At 42.7% G+C, this 17,257-nt stretch overlaps 9 non-coding genes across 9 annotated transcripts; all 9 read left to right on the forward strand.

The window, feature by feature from the left end:
• Nucleotides 1–1,085: 1,085 nt before the first annotated feature.
• On the forward strand, nt 1,086–1,276 carry LOC141236703 (U2 spliceosomal RNA). Its single transcript, XR_012302352.1, has one exon. It is a non-coding gene; the product is annotated as a U2 spliceosomal RNA (small nuclear RNA).
• A 6,331-nt stretch (nt 1,277–7,607) lies between these two features.
• LOC141236726 (U2 spliceosomal RNA) lies at nt 7,608–7,796 on the forward strand. Its single transcript, XR_012302373.1, has one exon. It is a non-coding gene; the product is annotated as a U2 spliceosomal RNA (small nuclear RNA).
• Nucleotides 7,797–8,894: 1,098 nt separating this feature from the next.
• Nucleotides 8,895–9,085, forward strand: LOC141236655 (U2 spliceosomal RNA). Its single transcript, XR_012302306.1, has one exon. It is a non-coding gene; the product is annotated as a U2 spliceosomal RNA (small nuclear RNA).
• A 1,098-nt stretch (nt 9,086–10,183) lies between these two features.
• On the forward strand, nt 10,184–10,374 carry LOC141236686 (U2 spliceosomal RNA). The gene has a single exon (XR_012302336.1). It is a non-coding gene; the product is annotated as a U2 spliceosomal RNA (small nuclear RNA).
• A 1,098-nt stretch (nt 10,375–11,472) lies between these two features.
• Nucleotides 11,473–11,663, forward strand: LOC141236656 (U2 spliceosomal RNA). The gene has a single exon (XR_012302307.1). It is a non-coding gene; the product is annotated as a U2 spliceosomal RNA (small nuclear RNA).
• A 1,098-nt stretch (nt 11,664–12,761) lies between these two features.
• LOC141236688 (U2 spliceosomal RNA) lies at nt 12,762–12,952 on the forward strand. Its single transcript, XR_012302338.1, has one exon. It is a non-coding gene; the product is annotated as a U2 spliceosomal RNA (small nuclear RNA).
• A 1,098-nt stretch (nt 12,953–14,050) lies between these two features.
• LOC141236646 (U2 spliceosomal RNA) lies at nt 14,051–14,241 on the forward strand. Its single transcript, XR_012302298.1, has one exon. It is a non-coding gene; the product is annotated as a U2 spliceosomal RNA (small nuclear RNA).
• Nucleotides 14,242–15,339: 1,098 nt separating this feature from the next.
• LOC141236648 (U2 spliceosomal RNA) lies at nt 15,340–15,530 on the forward strand. The gene has a single exon (XR_012302299.1). It is a non-coding gene; the product is annotated as a U2 spliceosomal RNA (small nuclear RNA).
• A 1,098-nt stretch (nt 15,531–16,628) lies between these two features.
• Nucleotides 16,629–16,819, forward strand: LOC141236670 (U2 spliceosomal RNA). The gene has a single exon (XR_012302321.1). It is a non-coding gene; the product is annotated as a U2 spliceosomal RNA (small nuclear RNA).
• Nucleotides 16,820–17,257: the final 438 nt, after the last annotated feature.

The following is a 17,257-nucleotide window of genomic DNA, read 5'->3' on the forward strand; positions in this document are numbered from 1 at the left end:
TGGAGGGGGGTATATACCCACCAGGATGGATGGAGGGGGGGGCATATACCCACCATGATGGATGTAGGGACATGAAGGACATGTGACATACACTGCCAATGACACATGCCCTTGCTTGTGTGAAAAAAATCACTTCGCTCCGTGTGTGTGCTGCTGATAGGCTGACAGATTGCACCTCCCCACTGTAAATGCGGGAAAGAGAAAAAAAAATGGAGATCTTCATTATTACTGCAGAGATCCATCCCCTGCCCCTCCCCCCACCCCGCTGTACACTCAAACTGCGTATTAACATTAATTTTCATCATTACTGAGAAAAAATCCAGTTATGATTTTGGTGCACGAGCAGTTATCGAACATAACCTCGAACAGCCGAATTTTTCTCAAATCGTTCGTGTTCGCCGAACGGCTCAAACACCGCCCAAAACAGCTCGAATTTGAGATTGGCGAACAGTTCGAGTAGAACAACGCTCATCTCTAGTTGTCTCCCTCTGGTGGAACACTGACTTCTTTCATTTAACGCCTGCAGACTATAAAAGATAACCCAACCCAAAAAGTTTGGTTGATTAGTCTGTGGCATTCTTTTAAACTGTTGCTTATGGCGGTCTTTGTGAGCTTCTCAGTGCCGTTCAACCAGCCAGGTATCCTGCCTGCAGTAGATGGAATGTGGCAATGGAACACTGGCTGCGCGTGTCATAATAGGCTCTGAGCCTTTATATACCAGCGCACGGCAGCAGCCACCTTCAGTCTGCTGCTGGACAGCCAGCAGCAGCAGGAAAGGTAAGTAATCAGCAACACTCCTGCTAAGGGTAGACAGCTGCTCGTCCCCTCCTTAATTGGTTCTCCTCCCTTCCACCGGTGTTGAGGCGGGTGGGAACAGCAGGGGGTGAGGGTGCTGTGCTAAAATAGTTGCAGTCATGCAGATCTAAAACGCGTGGATTGCTGCAGCAGCAAGCCGAAAAGTGCAGGCATGTAAGGGATCTAGTGGTTGACAGCATGTCTTCTTAACGGGAGTCCAGGTGGCCATCTCCACAAATGGACTTTTCAGGATCCGAGGGTGGCAAAGAAGGCCGAAACCAATTCTGGTTATCGCTTCTCGGCCTTCTGGCTAAGATCAAGTGTAGTATCTGTTCTTATCAGTTTAATATCTGATACGTCCCATATCTGGGGACCATATATTAAATGGATTTTTAGAACAGGGAGATGGAAAAAGAGATTGCTCTGTCCACTCCATGCATTGACCTGGTATTGCAGCATTTCCAGGACCAGTGCACTCATTCTTTAATGCAGTTTCTAAAATCAGAAAGAATTGAATTCAATGCTTTTTGTTGCTTTTGCTTGTTTGTCGGATTTTTGGATGGACTTTTTGGCTTTGCTTTTCTTCTCCTCATTGTATTTTTCATGTTAAAAGTTGCAGAAGCCAGATGACAAACTCATTTTGGTTCAACTTCAGCAACTCTGCATTGCATAGCCATGTACTGTAATGCAATGCTATCTATCTAGCTCTCCCTCTTTACTTCCTTTTGGATAAACAGCCATATTAGGCAAGCATTTTGGAGCTTTCACCTAACTAATTACAGGTGGTGAGATAAGCTGCACAATATAATTGTTCTTTCAGTATATTGTTGTACACACACCATCTATTTAGCAAATGCCCTTGTTATCAACAGCAGCCATTTAAACTCACCTGAGCTAACAGGTATGTGCGCTGGTTACTCTGCTGCACTTAAAATGTCTTTTTTGGCTTGCTCCAATGCCTTTTCTGAAACGTTGTCTCCCATAAAAAATAACCCAACCCAAAAAGTTTGGTTGATTAGTCTGTGGCATTTTTTTGAAACTGTTGCTTATGGCGGTCTCTGTGAGCTTCTCAGTGCCGTTCAACCAGCCAGGTATCCTGCCTGCAGTAGATGGAATGTGGCAATGGAACACTGGCTGCGCGTGTCATAATAGGCTCTGAGCCTTTATATACCAGCGCACGGCAGCAGCCACCTTCAGTCTGCTGCTGGACAGCCAGCAGCAGCAGGAAAGGTAAGTAATCAGCAACACTCCTGCTAAGGGTAGACAGCTGCTCGTCTCCCCCTTAATTGGTTCTCCTCCCTTCCACCGGTGTTGAGGCGGGTGGGAACAGCAGGGGGTGAGGGTGCTGTGCTAAAATAGTTGCAGTCATGCAGATCTAAAACGCGTGGATTGCTGCAGCAGTAAGCCGAAAAGTGCAGGCATGTAAGGGATCTAGAGGTTGACAACATGTCTTCTTAACGGGAGTCCAGGTGGCCATCTCCACAAATGGACTTTTCAGGATCCGAGGGTGGCAAAGAAGGCCGAAACCAATTCTGGTTATCGCTTCTCGGCCTTTTGGCTACGATTAAGTGCTTTATTGCAGGAGATTGTGGTTGAAGGGCACTCGGGTACCCCTCTCCTTGGCCTGGCAGGATCGTCCACTTTGGTGGACTTAACCTGCTTGCTGCTATTAGGGAGAGGGCTTAGTCCCAGGGTAACGAGTTGCGATCCCCCAGCTTCCAGGTGTTTTTCACTGCAAGAACACTGGGAGCGCAGATTGCAAGCGGCTGCAATTTGCAACCTTGTTGCGTTTTTCCATGGAGGTTGACCCTAACCTCGTGCCTCTTTATGCGAGGCTAAAAAACTCTATCCGAGTTCACTTCACGGCGGGTGGCTCGGATATGAGGAAATTAGGTTATGTAGTCCAGGACGTGCTCAGGAACCTTCTTGGCGTACAAAGGAATGAAATTCTCTCCATCCAGGATTATCCCAGAAGAGGTGACTATGACATCACATTCACCGGAGAAGGTATTTTTAGAGATGTACTAGAAAAGTTAAAAAAAGTTGAAAATAGTCCTGTTTTGAAAGGGATACAAATTGTTGAGCACGTCCTGGATGAGGTAAGACTGGTTATTGTAAAAGTATTTTCGCCCTTTGTTTCTGCTCCAGAAGTAATGTCATTTCTAGCAATTTATTTTAAAAGTGTTAAATGTATTGGGAAGATATTAAACGAATATAACATATGGACATCTAAGTGGAAATTCCTTGTGAAGTGTATAAGAGATCCAAATACACCAGGTGGTATACGGCTCCCCCCTGCCCGTTTCAAAATTGGGCAAACAAATGGGGATTTCTTCTTTTCTGGGATGCCAGTATATTGCAGAAATTGTGGGCGCTATGGTCATTCAAAAGAAAACTGTCATGTATCATGTAGAAATTGTGCTAGTGAAGAACATGAGACAAAAGAATGCCCTAAGGAAAAGAAATGTAGTTTTTGCCAGACTCCAGGTCACTTTTATTTTTCTTGCCCTCACAGATTTCGGGAAGATGAGCAAAAGGGGAAGTCCAAGACGTCCGACCAAGGACCAAAAGATCAGACCACCCCTCAGGAGGAGGAACAACAACCTGGAGCCTCTGTAGACAATAAGGGCGTACCAAATAGTGAAGTGTCTCCAGAGTCTATGACAGGTAAAATACCAAATTCCAAAACCTGGCTGCAGGACCTGCGGGAGTCCAAAAGGAGGGCTGAGAAGGAGCAGAAGGGCACTACTGGTAAGGTCAAAAGGGACCGGCAAAAGGCCGACACAGAAGCCCATGCCCAGTCTGGGTCTCCTAGGGCTGAGGGCACTGAGTGGATAAAGGTGGGTCCTAAGAAAAAGAAAAAGGGTGGTTCGGAGGAGGCAGCAGGAGGTGAACAGATGGACACTTCTCCAGAAGGGGACGTGGACGCTGGACCCTCAGGGGTTTCGGTCTCCGCTGCTACAGGTGGGGACCGGGATCTTGCTGCCTCTGAAGAGTCAGAGGCTCTGCCTTGTGCGCAACCTCCTCCTATAGGACGGCCTTCTACAGGTCAAACAGGGGCGGCGGAACCCCTCGGGGACCCACCTGATGAGGAACTGCATGGCCAGCCAATGGAGACCCAGCGGGTTCTGCCAGCCAGCCCTCCGAGCTATGCCAGTGTAGCGTCGGGTTTATATAAATGTGGTAATCTTTCCTCCTCCACGGAGACTCTCGTGACGATACTATCAGATGAGGAGGGAGGCGCAAGCCCAGTGGTCTGATCAGGTTCATCGGACAGATAAATCCGTTGCTCTTAGTTACCTAAGTAAAATTTCTACATTTTCTAATGATGGCTGAACTCAAAGGTATTTCCCTCAACGTGAGAGGCATAAAATCTAACACGAGAAGAACTGCTCTTTTTAATTTTTTTACGTGTTTTACTGCATCTGTATTTTTTCTGCAAGAATGTAATATCCCACATGAAATGTCATATCAAAAATATAAAGATGAGTGGAAGTGTGGGCCATCTGTCTGGTCCGGATCGAATGCTGCAGGATCAGCGGGTGTAGCCATACTTTTTAAAGGGAACGTTTTAATTGATTTTATTCAGGAAATTTTACCAGGTCGTATTTTATTAGTGAAAGCTTTTATTGATGGTATTAGATGGCAGTTTTTAAATTTTTATGGATCCCCAGAGAAAAATGAAAGAGCCGAAATGCTTGATCTTTTACCATTATTTATTAATAACTCTGAACCTTTTATCTTAGCAGGGGATTTTAATTGTGTTTTAAAAGGTGAAAACCGGCGCTCCAGCTCTGTAAGCAGGAACTACGATAAAACCTCAGGTATGCTACATGATATAGTCAAAGATGCTAAATTGATAGACATATATAAAGAGTGTCATAGTGACAGCCCAGAGGACGCCGGTTTCACTTGGAACAATGCTAATTGTAGCTCTAGGATTGATTTTATTTTTGGTTCAGACAAAACAATACCTGCCAAATGTGAAGTTTTAACTAATATATTTTCAGACCATAAACTTTTATCCTTTACCATAAAAGTAAATGACAACAAAAAATGTGGTAAGAAAAGCTGGAAAATGAACGTATCCCTTTTAACCGACACGCAGATTTTATCAGATTTTATTGAGTTTTATAGGAAATGTAGAAAAGGGAAAAAAACAAATGAGACTATGAGTGTATGGTGGGATAGAATGAAAGTAAAAATAAAAGACTTTTTTATTAAAAAGAGTATATGTAGAGCCAAAGAAAAATATGAAGAATATAGAATTTTAAATACCCGCCTACAAACATTATTTAAGCTCAGAGACAATGGGATAGATGTACAACTTGATATTTCAAACTTAAAAGAAGAGATTTCAAAATGGATAGAACAAAAAGGAAAAGAGATCATTTTTCGTTCTAGAGTACAACATATAGAAGAAAATGAAAAGTGTTCCAGATATTTTTTTAGGAAAAATAAAAAAGAAAAAGTGATAATTGACCATATAGATGGTGAGAATAATATAAAAAATATGCTGGGTAAAGTTGAGGTTTTTTTTTCTAATCTTTTTAATGGAAAAAATATAGATAATAAATTAATGGATGATTCGCTGAAAGGACTAACGGCTGTTTTAGATCCCGCATCCCAAGAGTTTTTATCCCAAGTTTTAACGGAACAAGAAGTGTTAAAAAATATTAAAAGTTTTAAAAATGGAAAGGTCCCTGGTCCTGATGGCATCCCAATAGAATTTTATGTATGTTTTTATGATATTTTAAAAGATGATTTGTTTTATTTGTTTACTGAGGTTTTTAATAATAAGGTTTTATTAAATTCCTGGAAGAAAGGTGAAGTCTCCCTCCTATACAAAAAAGGTGATAAATCAAAATTAGAAAACTGGAGACCAATAACACTTTTAAATTGTGACTATAAAATAATGGCTAAAATTTGTGCAAATCGTCTAAAAGAAGTCATCAGCAAAGTTATTCATTCTAATCAAGTGTGTGGGGTGCCGGGGCGCAGTATATGGGACAATCTGAATTTAGTGAAAGACTGTATTGAGGAAGTGAAAGACAGAAAGGGGAAAATGGCGATTTTATCTATTGATTTTGAAAAAGCATTTGACCGTGTCTCACACTTTTATCTTTTTAAAGTTTTAGAGAAAATGGGCATACCAGAAGGGTTTTTACTATCGCTTAAAGCATTTTACAAGGATTGTACAAGTAAGATTTTAGTGAATGGTTTTAAGACACAAGAGGTATTTTTACGGTCAGGGGTGAAACAGGGATGCCCTCTGTCCCCCCTACTGTTTATCTGTGCACTGGAACCAATGTTATGTGCAATACGCCAAAATAAACAGATATGCGGTGTCCCTCTGCCTGGAAGCGGTGGTTTGGAGGCCAAGGTTGTAGGCTACATGGATGACGTGGCGGTCTTGTGTACAGATGCACCATCACTTACGGCCACTCTCCATCAAGTGCAATCCTTTTGTCTAGCTTCTGGTTTTAAAATCAATTTTAATAAGTGTAACATTTTAAGTGTTGGGGGGATGATTTTACGCGATCTACCAATTAATGTCTCCGAATCCATTTCCATTTTAGGTATATCATTCACTGAAAATAATGATGGTTATAATAGTTGGGAAACAGTTACACAGAAAGTAAATACGAAAATATGTATGTGGAACATGAGGAGACTTACAATGGAGGGTAAAGTATTGGTTTTAAAGATGGTGATTTTACCTCTTTTATTGTATCTTAGCATGGTTTTCCCCCCGCCTGTTATTGTTTTAAAAAAGATAACCAAAACCTGTTTTACCTTCTTTTGGAACTCAAAAATGGAAAAGCTGAAAAGAGAAATCGTGATGAAATCAAAAGTAAAAGGTGGTAAAGATTTTCCAGATTTTAATAGGTTTCTTTTAATCCATCTGTTCGTTTACTGTTTTAATGCCCTTTTTAAGAATCACTATTGGTCCTTTTTTATGCGTTTTAATACAGGATTTTTTATGAGAAAGTTTGGATGGTATGAAGTTAATATATCTGTGCCCCATGCTTTTAATTTGTCGACGCATTATGAGATTTTAAGGAAAATAGTGTCCAATTTTAATTTAGGGACTAAGAAAATAGAGGAATTAAGAAATAGTAAGAAACTAATTAAAGAAATACGTAAAAGTGAGGAAATATGTAATGTTGACAGATATGATGATGACAAATCTATGTCTATCTGGAAAATGATTAACGTTTTTATCTTTTTAATGAACAGAGAGATCTGGCTTGGAGTTGCATGCACCGCTGTCTTCCTTGCCGGGCATTCCAGTACAGAAGAGGATTTGTGAGGTTTGCCATCTGCCCAAGAGCCGGATGCTAAGAAGAGGAAACGGTGGAACATCTATTATGGACATGTAATTTTGCAAAGGATTTCTGGAGAAGACTGCTCCCCCTACTGGAAAGGGTGGCAGACCTCAAGGACTTTACATATAAAACTGTGCTATACGGACTTATGGAATGCCCCACAATGGACCAGTACACAATGGCTTGGAAGACAGTGAACTGCGCCAAGTCATCTCTCTGGAAAGCGCGCAACATTGCTATTTTTAAACAAGATGTTTTATCAGTGAATGATGTTTTAAGTTTATGTTTATGTGAAATGTATACTTATTATTTAATTGACAAAAAGAAGAATGTACATATTTCCAAAAAATGGCTTGTTGACCAATGGAACCTAATTATTTAAAATCTTTGTATTTTTTTGTTTTGTAAATTTCATTTGTCTTTTAACGTTTGGTATTTGTTTAATTATGCTTGTAATTTGTTAAAGTTTTAATAAACGGTTTTATCCCTCTGCAGGGGATAGCCAAATTAAAAAAAAAATCTGTTCTTATCAGTTTAATATCTGATACGTCCCCTATCTGGGGACCATATATTAAATGGATTTTTAGAACAGGGAGATGGTAAAAGAGCTTGCTCTGTCCACTCCACGCATTGACCTGGTATTGCAGCATTTCCAGGACCAGTGCACTCATTCTTTAATGCAGTTTCTAAAATCAGAAAGAATTGAATTCAATGCTTTTTGTTGCTTTTGCTTGTTTGTCGGATTTTTGGATGGACTTTTTGGCTTTGCTTTTCTTCTCCTCATTGTATTTTTCATGTTAAAAGTTGCAGAAGCCAGATGTCAAACTCATTTTGGTTCAACTTCAGCAACTCTGCATTGCATAGCCATGTACTGTAATGCAATGCTATCTATCTAGCTCTCCCTCTTTACTTCCTTTTGGATAAACAGCCATATTAGGCAAGCATTTTGGAGCTTTCACCTAACTAATTACAGGTGGTGAGATAAGCTGCACAATATAATTGTTCTTTCAGTATATTGTTGTACACACACCATCTATTTAGCAAATGCCCTTGTTATCAACAGCAGCTATTTAAACTCACCTGAGCTAACAGGTATGTGCGCTGGTTACTCTGCTGCACTTAAAATGTCTTTCTTGGCTTGCTCCAATGCCTTTTCTGAAACGTTGTCTCCCTCTGGTGGAACACTGACTTCTTTCATTTAACGCCTGCAGACTATAAAAAATAACCCAACCCAAAAAGTTTGGTTGATTAGTCTGTGGCATTCTGTTAAACTGTTGCTTATGGCGGTCTCTGTGAGCTTCTCAGTGCCGTTCAACCAGCCAGGTATCCTGCCTGCAGTAGATGGAATGTGGCAATGGAACACTGGCTGCGCGTGTCATAATAGGCTCTGAGCCTTTATATACCAGCGCACGGCAGCAGCCACCTTCAGTCTGCTGCTGGACAGCCAGCAGCAGCAGGAAAGTTAAGTAATCAGCAACACTCTTGCTAAGGGTAGACAGCTGCTCGTCCCCCCCTTAATTGGTTCTCCTCCCTTCCACCGGTGTTGAGGCGGGTGGGAACAGCAGGGGGTGAGGGTGCTGTGCTAAAATAGTTGGAGTCATGCAGATCTAAAACGCGTGGATTGCTGCAGCAGCAAGCCGAAAAGTGCAGGCATGTAAGGGATCTAGAGGTTGACAACATGTCTTCTTAACGGGAGTCCAGGTGGCCATCTCCACAATTGGACTTTTCAGGATCCGAGGGTGGCACCGTAGGCCGAAACCAATTCTGGTTATCGCTTCTCGGCCTTTTGGCTAAGATCAAGTGTAGTATCTGTTCTTATCAGTTTAATATCTGATACGTCCCCTATCTGGGGACCATATATTAAATGGATTTTTAGAACAGGGAGATGGTAAAAGAGCTTGCTCTGTCCACTCCACGCATTGACCTGGTGTTGCAGCATTTCCAGGACCAGTGCACTCATTCTTTAATGCAGTTTCTAAAATCAGAAAGAATTGAATTCAATGCTTTTTGTTGCTTTTGCTTGTTTGTCGGATTTTTGGATGGACTTTTTGGCTTTGCTTTTCTTCTCCTCATTGTATTTTTCATGTTAAAAGTTGCAGAAGCCAGATGACAAACTCATTTTGATTCAACTTCAGCAACTCTGCATTGCATAGCCATGTACTGTAATGCAATGCTATCTATCTAGCTCTCCCTCTTTACTTCCTTTTGGATAAACAGCCATATTAGGCAAGCATTTTGGAGCTTTCACCTAACTAATTACAGGTGGTGAGATAAGCTGCACAATATAATTGTTCTTTCAGTATATTGTTGTATACACACCATCTATTTAGCAAATGCCCTTGTTATCAACAGCAGCCATTTAAACTCACCTGAGCTAACAGGTATGTGCGCTGGTTACTCTGCTGCACTTAAAATGTCTTTTTTGGCTTGCTCCAATGCCTTTTCTGAAACGTTGTCTCCCTCTGGTGGAACACTGACTTCTTTCATTTAACGCCTGCAGACTATAAAAAATAACCCAACCCAAAAAGTTTGGTTGATTAGTCTGTGGCATTCTTTTAAACTGTTGCTTATGGCGGTCTCTGTGAGCTTCTCAGTGCCGTTCAACCAGCCAGGTATCCTGCCTGCAGTAGATGGAATGTGGCAATGGAACACTGGCTGCGCGTGTCATAATAGGCTCTGAGCCTTTATATACCAGCGCACAGCAGCAGCCACCTTCAGTCTGCTGCTGGACAGCCAGCAGCAGCAGGAAAGTTAAGTAATCAGCAACACTCTTGCTAAGGGTAGACAGCTGCTCGTCCCCCCCTTAATTGGTTCTCCTCCCTTCCACCGGTGTTGAGGTGGGTGGGAACAGCAGGGGGTGAGGGTGCTGTGCTAAAATAGTTGGAGTCATGCAGATCTAAAACGCGTGGATTGCTGCAGCAGCAAGCCGAAAAGTGCAGGCATATAAGGGATCTAGAGGTTGACAACATGTCTTCTTAACGGGAGTCCAGGTGGCCATCTCCACAAATGGACTTTTCAGGATCCGAGGGTGGCACCGTAGGCCGAATCCAATTCTGGTTATCGCTTCTCGGCCTTTTGGCTAAGATCAAGTATAGTATCTGTTCTTATCAGTTTAATATCTGATACGTCCCCTATCTGGGGACCATATATTAAATGGATTTTTAGAACAGGGAGATGGTAAAAGAGCTTGCTCTGTCCACTCCACGCATTGACCTGGTGTTGCAGCATTTCCAGGACCAGTGCACTCATTCTTTAATGCAGTTTCTAAAATCAGAAAGAATTGAATTCAATGCTTTTTGTTGCTTTTGCTTGTTTGTCGGATTTTTGGATGGACTTTTTGGCTTTGCTTTTCTTCTCCTCATTGTATTTTTCATGTTAAAAGTTACAGAAGCCAGATGACAAACTCATTTTGGTTCAACTTCAGCAACTCTGCATTGCATAGCCATGTACTGTAATGCAATGCTATCTATCTAGCTCTCCCTCTTTACTTCCTTTTGGATAAACAGCCATATTAGGCAAGCATTTTGGAGCTTTCACCTAACTAATTACAGGTGGTGAGATAAGCTGCACAATATAATTGTTCTTTCAGTATATTGTTGTACACACACCATCTATTTAGCAAATGCCCTTGTTATCAACAGCAGCCATTTAAACTCACCTGAGCTAACAGGTATGTGCGCTGGTTACTCTGCTGCACTTAAAATGTCTTTCTTGGCTTGCTCCAATGCCTTTTCTGAAACGTTGTCTCCCTCTGGTGGAACACTGACTTCTTTCATTTAACGCCTGCAGACTATAAAAAATAACCCAACCCAAAAAGTTTGGTTGATTAGTCTGTGGCATTCTTTTAAACTGTTGCTTATGGCGGTCTCTGTGAGCTTCTCAGTGCCGTTCAACCAGCCAGGTATCCTGCCTGCAGTAGATGGAATGTGGCAATGGAACACTGGCTGCGCGTGTCATAATAGGCTCTGAGCCTTTATATACCAGCGCACGGCAGCAGCCACCTTCAGTCTGCTGCTGGACAGCCAGCAGCAGCAGGAAAGTTAAGTAATCAGCAACACTCTTGCTAAGGGTAGACAGCTGCTCGTCCCCCCCTTAATTGGTTCTCCTCCCTTCCACCGGTGTTGAGGCGGGTGGGAACAGCAGGGGGTGAGGGTGCTGTGCTAAAATAGTTGGAGTCATGCAGATCTAAAACGCGTGGATTGCTGCAGCAGCAAGCCGAAAAGTGCAGGCATGTAAGGGATCTAGAGGTTGACAACATGTCTTCTTAACGGGAGTCCAGGTGGCCATCTCCACAATTGGACTTTTCAGGATCCGAGGGTGGCACCGTAGGCCGAAACCAATTCTGGTTATCGCTTCTCGGCCTTTTGGCTAAGATCAAGTGTAGTATCTGTTCTTATCAGTTTAATATCTGATACGTCCCCTATCTGGGGACCATATATTAAATGGATTTTTAGAACAGGGAGATGGTAAAAGAGCTTGCTCTGTCCACTCCACGCATTGACCTGGTGTTGCAGCATTTCCAGGACCAGTGCACTCATTCTTTAATGCAGTTTCTAAAATCAGAAAGAATTGAATTCAATGCTTTTTGTTGCTTTTGCTTGTTTGTCGGATTTTTGGATGGACTTTTTGGCTTTGCTTTTCTTCTCCTCATTGTATTTTTCATGTTAAAAGTTGCAGAAGCCAGATGACAAACTCATTTTGATTCAACTTCAGCAACTCTGCATTGCATAGCCATGTACTGTAATGCAATGCTATCTATCTAGCTCTCCCTCTTTACTTCCTTTTGGATAAACAGCCATATTAGGCAAGCATTTTGGAGCTTTCACCTAACTAATTACAGGTGGTGAGATAAGCTGCACAATATAATTGTTCTTTCAGTATATTGTTGTATACACACCATCTATTTAGCAAATGCCCTTGTTATCAACAGCAGCCATTTAAACTCACCTGAGCTAACAGGTATGTGCGCTGGTTACTCTGCTGCACTTAAAATTTCTTTTTTGGCTTGCTCCAATGCCTTTTCTGAAACGTTGTCTCCCTCTGGTGGAACACTGACTTCTTTCATTTAACGCCTGCAGACTATAAAAAATAACCCAACCCAAAAAGTTTGGTTGATTAGTCTGTGGCATTCTTTTAAACTGTTGCTTATGGCGGTCTCTGTGAGCTTCTCAGTGCCGTTCAACCAGCCAGGTATCCTGCCTGCAGTAGATGGAATGTGGCAATGGAACACTGGCTGCGCGTGTCATAATAGGCTCTGAGCCTTTATATACCAGCGCACGGCAGCAGCCACCTTCAGTCTGCTGCTGGACAGCCAGCAGCAGCAGGAAAGTTAAGTAATCAGCAACACTCTTGCTAAGGGTAGACAGCTGCTCGTCCCCCCCTTAATTGGTTCTCCTCCCTTCCACCGGTGTTGAGGTGGGTGGGAACAGCAGGGGGTGAGGGTGCTGTGCTAAAATAGTTGGAGTCATGCAGATCTAAAACGCGTGGATTGCTGCAGCAGCAAGCCGAAAAGTGCAGGCATATAAGGGATCTAGAGGTTGACAACATGTCTTCTTAACGGGAGTCCAGGTGGCCATCTCCACAAATGGACTTTTCAGGATCCGAGGGTGGCACCGTAGGCCGAATCCAATTCTGGTTATCGCTTCTCGGCCTTTTGGCTAAGATCAAGTATAGTATCTGTTCTTATCAGTTTAATATCTGATACGTCCCCTATCTGGGGACCATATATTAAATGGATTTTTAGAACAGGGAGATGGTAAAAGAGCTTGCTCTGTCCACTCCACGCATTGACCTGGTGTTGCAGCATTTCCAGGACCAGTGCACTCATTCTTTAATGCAGTTTCTAAAATCAGAAAGAATTGAATTCAATGCTTTTTGTTGCTTTTGCTTGTTTGTCGGATTTTTGGATGGACTTTTTGGCTTTGCTTTTCTTCTCCTCATTGTATTTTTCATGTTAAAAGTTACAGAAGCCAGATGACAAACTCATTTTGGTTCAACTTCAGCAACTCTGCATTGCATAGCCATGTACTGTAGTGCAATGCTATCTATCTAGCTCTCCCTCTTTACTTCCTTTTGGATAAACAGCCATATTAGGCAAGCATTTTGGAGCTTTCACCTAACTAATTACAGGTGGTGAGATAAGCTGCACAATATAATTGTTCTTTCAGTATATTGTTGTACACACACCATCTATTTAGCAAATGCCCTTGTTATCAACAGCAGCCTTTTAAACTCACCTGAGCTAACAGGTATGTGCGCTGGTTACTCTGCTGCACTTAAAATGTCTTTTTTGGCTTGCTCCAATGCCTTGTCTGAAACGTTGTCTCCCTCTGGTGGAACACTGACTTCTTTCATTTAACGCCTGCAGACTATAAAAAATAACCCAACCCAAAAAGTTTGGTTGATTAGTCTGTGGCATTCTTTTAAACTGTTGCTTATGGCGGTCTCTGTGAGCTTCTCAGTGCCGTTCAACCAGCCAGGTATCCTGCCTGCAGTAGATGGAATGTGGCAATGGAACACTGGCTGCGCGTGTCATAATAGGCTCTGAGCCTTTATATACCAGCGCACGGCAGCAGCCACCTTCAGTCTGCTGCTGGACAGCCAGCAGCAGCAGGAAAGGTAAGTAATCAGCAACACTCCTGCTAAGGGTAGACAGCTGCTCGCCCCCCCCTTAATTGGTTCTCCTCCCTTCCACCGGTGTTGAGGCGGGTGGGAACAGCAGGGGGTGAGGGTGCTGTGCTAAAATAGTTGGAGTCATGCAGATCTAAAACGCGTGGATTGCTGCAGCAGCAAGCCGAAAAGTGCAGGCATGTAAGGGATCTAGAGGTTGACAACATGTCTTCTTAACAGGAGTCCAGGTGGCCATCTCCACAAATGGACTTTTCAGGATCCGAGGGTGGCACCGTAGGCCGAAACCAATTCTGGTTATCGCTTCTCGGCCTTTTGGCTAAGATCAAGTGTAGTATCTGTTCTTATCAGTTTAATATCTGATACGTCCCCTATCTGGGGACCATATATTAAATGGATTTTTAGAACAGGGAGGTGGTAAAAGAGCTTGCTCTGTCCACTCCACGCATTGACCTGGTATTGCAGCATTTCCAGGACCAGTGCACTCATTCTTTAATGCAGTTTCTAAAATCAGAAAGAATTGAATTCAATGCTTTTTGTTGCTTTTGCTTGTTTGTCGGATTTTTGGATGGACTTTTTGGCTTTGCTTTTCTTCTCCTCATTGTATTTTTCATGTTAAAAGTTGCAGAAGCCAGATGACAAACTCATTTTGGTTCAACTTCAGCAACTCTGCATTGCATAGCCATGTACTGTAATGCAATGCTATCTATCTAGCTCTCCCTCTTTACTTCCTTTTGGATAAACAGCCATATTAGGCAAGCATTTTGGAGCTTTCACCTAACTAATTACAGGTGGTGAGATAAGCTGCACAATATAATTGTTCTTTCAGTATATTGTTGCACACACACCATCTATTTAGCAAATGCCCTTGTTATCAACAGCAGCCATTTAAACTCACCTGAGCTAACAGGTATGTGCGCTGGTTACTCTGCTGCACTTAAAATGTCTTTTTTGGCTTGCTCCAATGCCTTTTCTGAAACGTTGTCTCCCTCTGGTGGAACACTGACTTCTTTCATTTAACGCCTGCAGACTATAAAAAATAACCCAACCCAAAAAGTTTGGTTGATTAGTCTGTGGCATTCTTTTAAACTGTTGCTTATGGCGGTCTCTGTGAGCTTCTCAGTGCCGTTCAACCAGCCAGGTATCCTGCCTGCAGTAGATGGAATGTGGCAATGGAACACTGGCTGCGCGTGTCATAATAGGCTCTGAGCCTTTATATACCAGCGCACGGCAGCAGCCACCTTCAGTCTGCTGCTGGACAGCCAGCAGCAGCAGGAAAGTTAAGTAATCAGCAACACTCTTGCTAAGGGTAGACAGCTGCTCGTCCCCCCCTTAATTGGTTCTCCTCCCTTCCACCGGTGTTGAGGTGGGTGGGAACAGCAGGGGGTGAGGGTGCTGTGCTAAAATAGTTGGAGTCATGCAGATCTAAAATGCGTGGATTGCTGCAGCAGCAAGCCGAAAAGTGCAGGCATATAAGGGATCTAGAGGTTGACAACATGTCTTCTTAACGGGAGTCCAGGTGGCCATCTCCACAAATGGACTTTTCAGGATCCGAGGGTGGCACCGTAGGCCGAAACCAATTCTGGTTATCGCTTCTCGGCCTTTTGGCTAAGATCAAGTGTAGTATCTGTTCTTATCAGTTTAATATCTGATACGTCCCCTATCTGGGGACCATATATTAAATGGATTTTTAGAACAGGGAGGTGGTAAAAGAGCTTGCTCTGTCCACTCCACGCATTGACCTGGTATTGCAGCATTTCCAGGACCAGTGCACTCATTCTTTAATGCAGTTTCTAAAATCAGAAAGAATTGAATTCAATGCTTTTTGTTGCTTTTGCTTGTTTGTCGGATTTTTGGATGGACTTTTTGGCTTTGCTTTTCTTCTCCTCATTGTATTTTTCATGTTAAAAGTTGCAGAAGCCAGATGACAAACTCATTTTGGTTCAACTTCAGCAACTCTGCATTGCATAGCCATGTACTGTAATGCAATGCTATCTATCTAGCTCTCCCTCTTTACTTCCTTTTGGATAAACAGCCATATTAGGCAAGCATTTTGGAGCTTTCACCTAACTAATTACAGGTGGTGAGATAAGCTGCACAATATAATTGTTCTTTCAGTATATTGTTGCACACACACCATCTATTTAGCAAATGCCCTTGTTATCAACAGCAGCCATTTAAACTCACCTGAGCTAACAGGTATGTGCGCTGGTTACTCTGCTGCACTTAAAATGTCTTTTTTGGCTTGCTCCAATGCCTTTTCTGAAACGTTGTCTCCCTCTGGTGGAACACTGACTTCTTTCATTTAACGCCTGCAGACTATAAAAAATAACCCAACCCAAAAAGTTTGGTTGATTAGTCTGTGGCATTCTTTTAAACTGTTGCTTATGGCGGTCTCTGTGAGCTTCTCAGTGCCGTTCAACCAGCCAGGTATCCTGCCTGCAGTAGATGGAATGTGGCAATGGAACACTGGCTGCGCATGTCATAATAGGCTCTGAGCCTTTATATACCAGCGCACGGCAGCAGCCACCTTCAGTCTGCTGCTGGACAGCCAGCAGCAGCAGGAAAGGTAAGTAATCAGCAATACTCCTGCTAAGGGTAGACAGCTGCTCGTCCCCCCCTTAATTGGTTCTCCTCCCTTCCACCGGTGTTGAGGCGGGTGGGAACAGCAGGGGGTGAGGGTGCTGTGCTAAAATAGTTGGAGTCATGCAGATCTAAAACGCGTGGATTGCTGCAGCAGCAAGCCGAAAAGTGCAGGCATGTAAGGGATCTAGAGGTTGACAACATGTCTTCTTATCGGGAGTCCAGGTGGCCATCTCCACAAATGGACTTTTCAGGATCCGAGGGTGGCACCATAGGCCGAAACCAATTCTGGTTATCGCTTCTCGGCTTTTTGGCTAAGATCAAGTGTAGTATCTGTTCTTATCAGTTTAATATCTGATACGTCCCCTATCTGGGGACCATATATTAAATGGATTTTTAGAACAGGGAGATGGTAAAAGAGCTTGCTCTGTCCACTCCACGCATTGACCTGGTATTGCAGCATTTCCAGGACCAGTGCACTCATTCTTTAATGCAGTTTCTAAAATCAGAAAGAATTGAATTCAATGCTTTTTGTTGCTTTTGCTTGTTTGTCGGATTTTTGGATGGACTTTTTGGCTTTGCTTTTCTTCTCCTCATTGTATTTTTCATGTTAAAAGTTGCAGAAGCCAGATGTCAAACTCATTTTGGTTCAACTTCAGCAACTCTGCATTGCATAGCCATGTACTGTAATGCAATGCTATCTATCTAGCTCTCCCTCTTTACTTCCTTTTGGATAAACAGCCATATTAGGCAAGCATTTTGGAGCTTTCACCTAACTAATTACAGGTGGTGAGATAAGCTGCACAATATAATTGTTCTTTCAGTATATTGTTGTACACACACCATCTATTTAGCAAATGCCCTTGTTATCAACAGCAGCCATTTAAACTCACCTGAGCTAACAGGTATGTGCGCTGGTTACT

This window comes from Phyllobates terribilis, unplaced genomic scaffold (genome assembly GCF_046119375.1).
Source record: "Phyllobates terribilis strain yellow unplaced genomic scaffold, ASM4611937v1 Scaffold_710__1_contigs__length_769263, whole genome shotgun sequence".
Classification (NCBI taxonomy): domain Eukaryota; kingdom Metazoa; phylum Chordata; class Amphibia; order Anura; family Dendrobatidae; genus Phyllobates; species Phyllobates terribilis.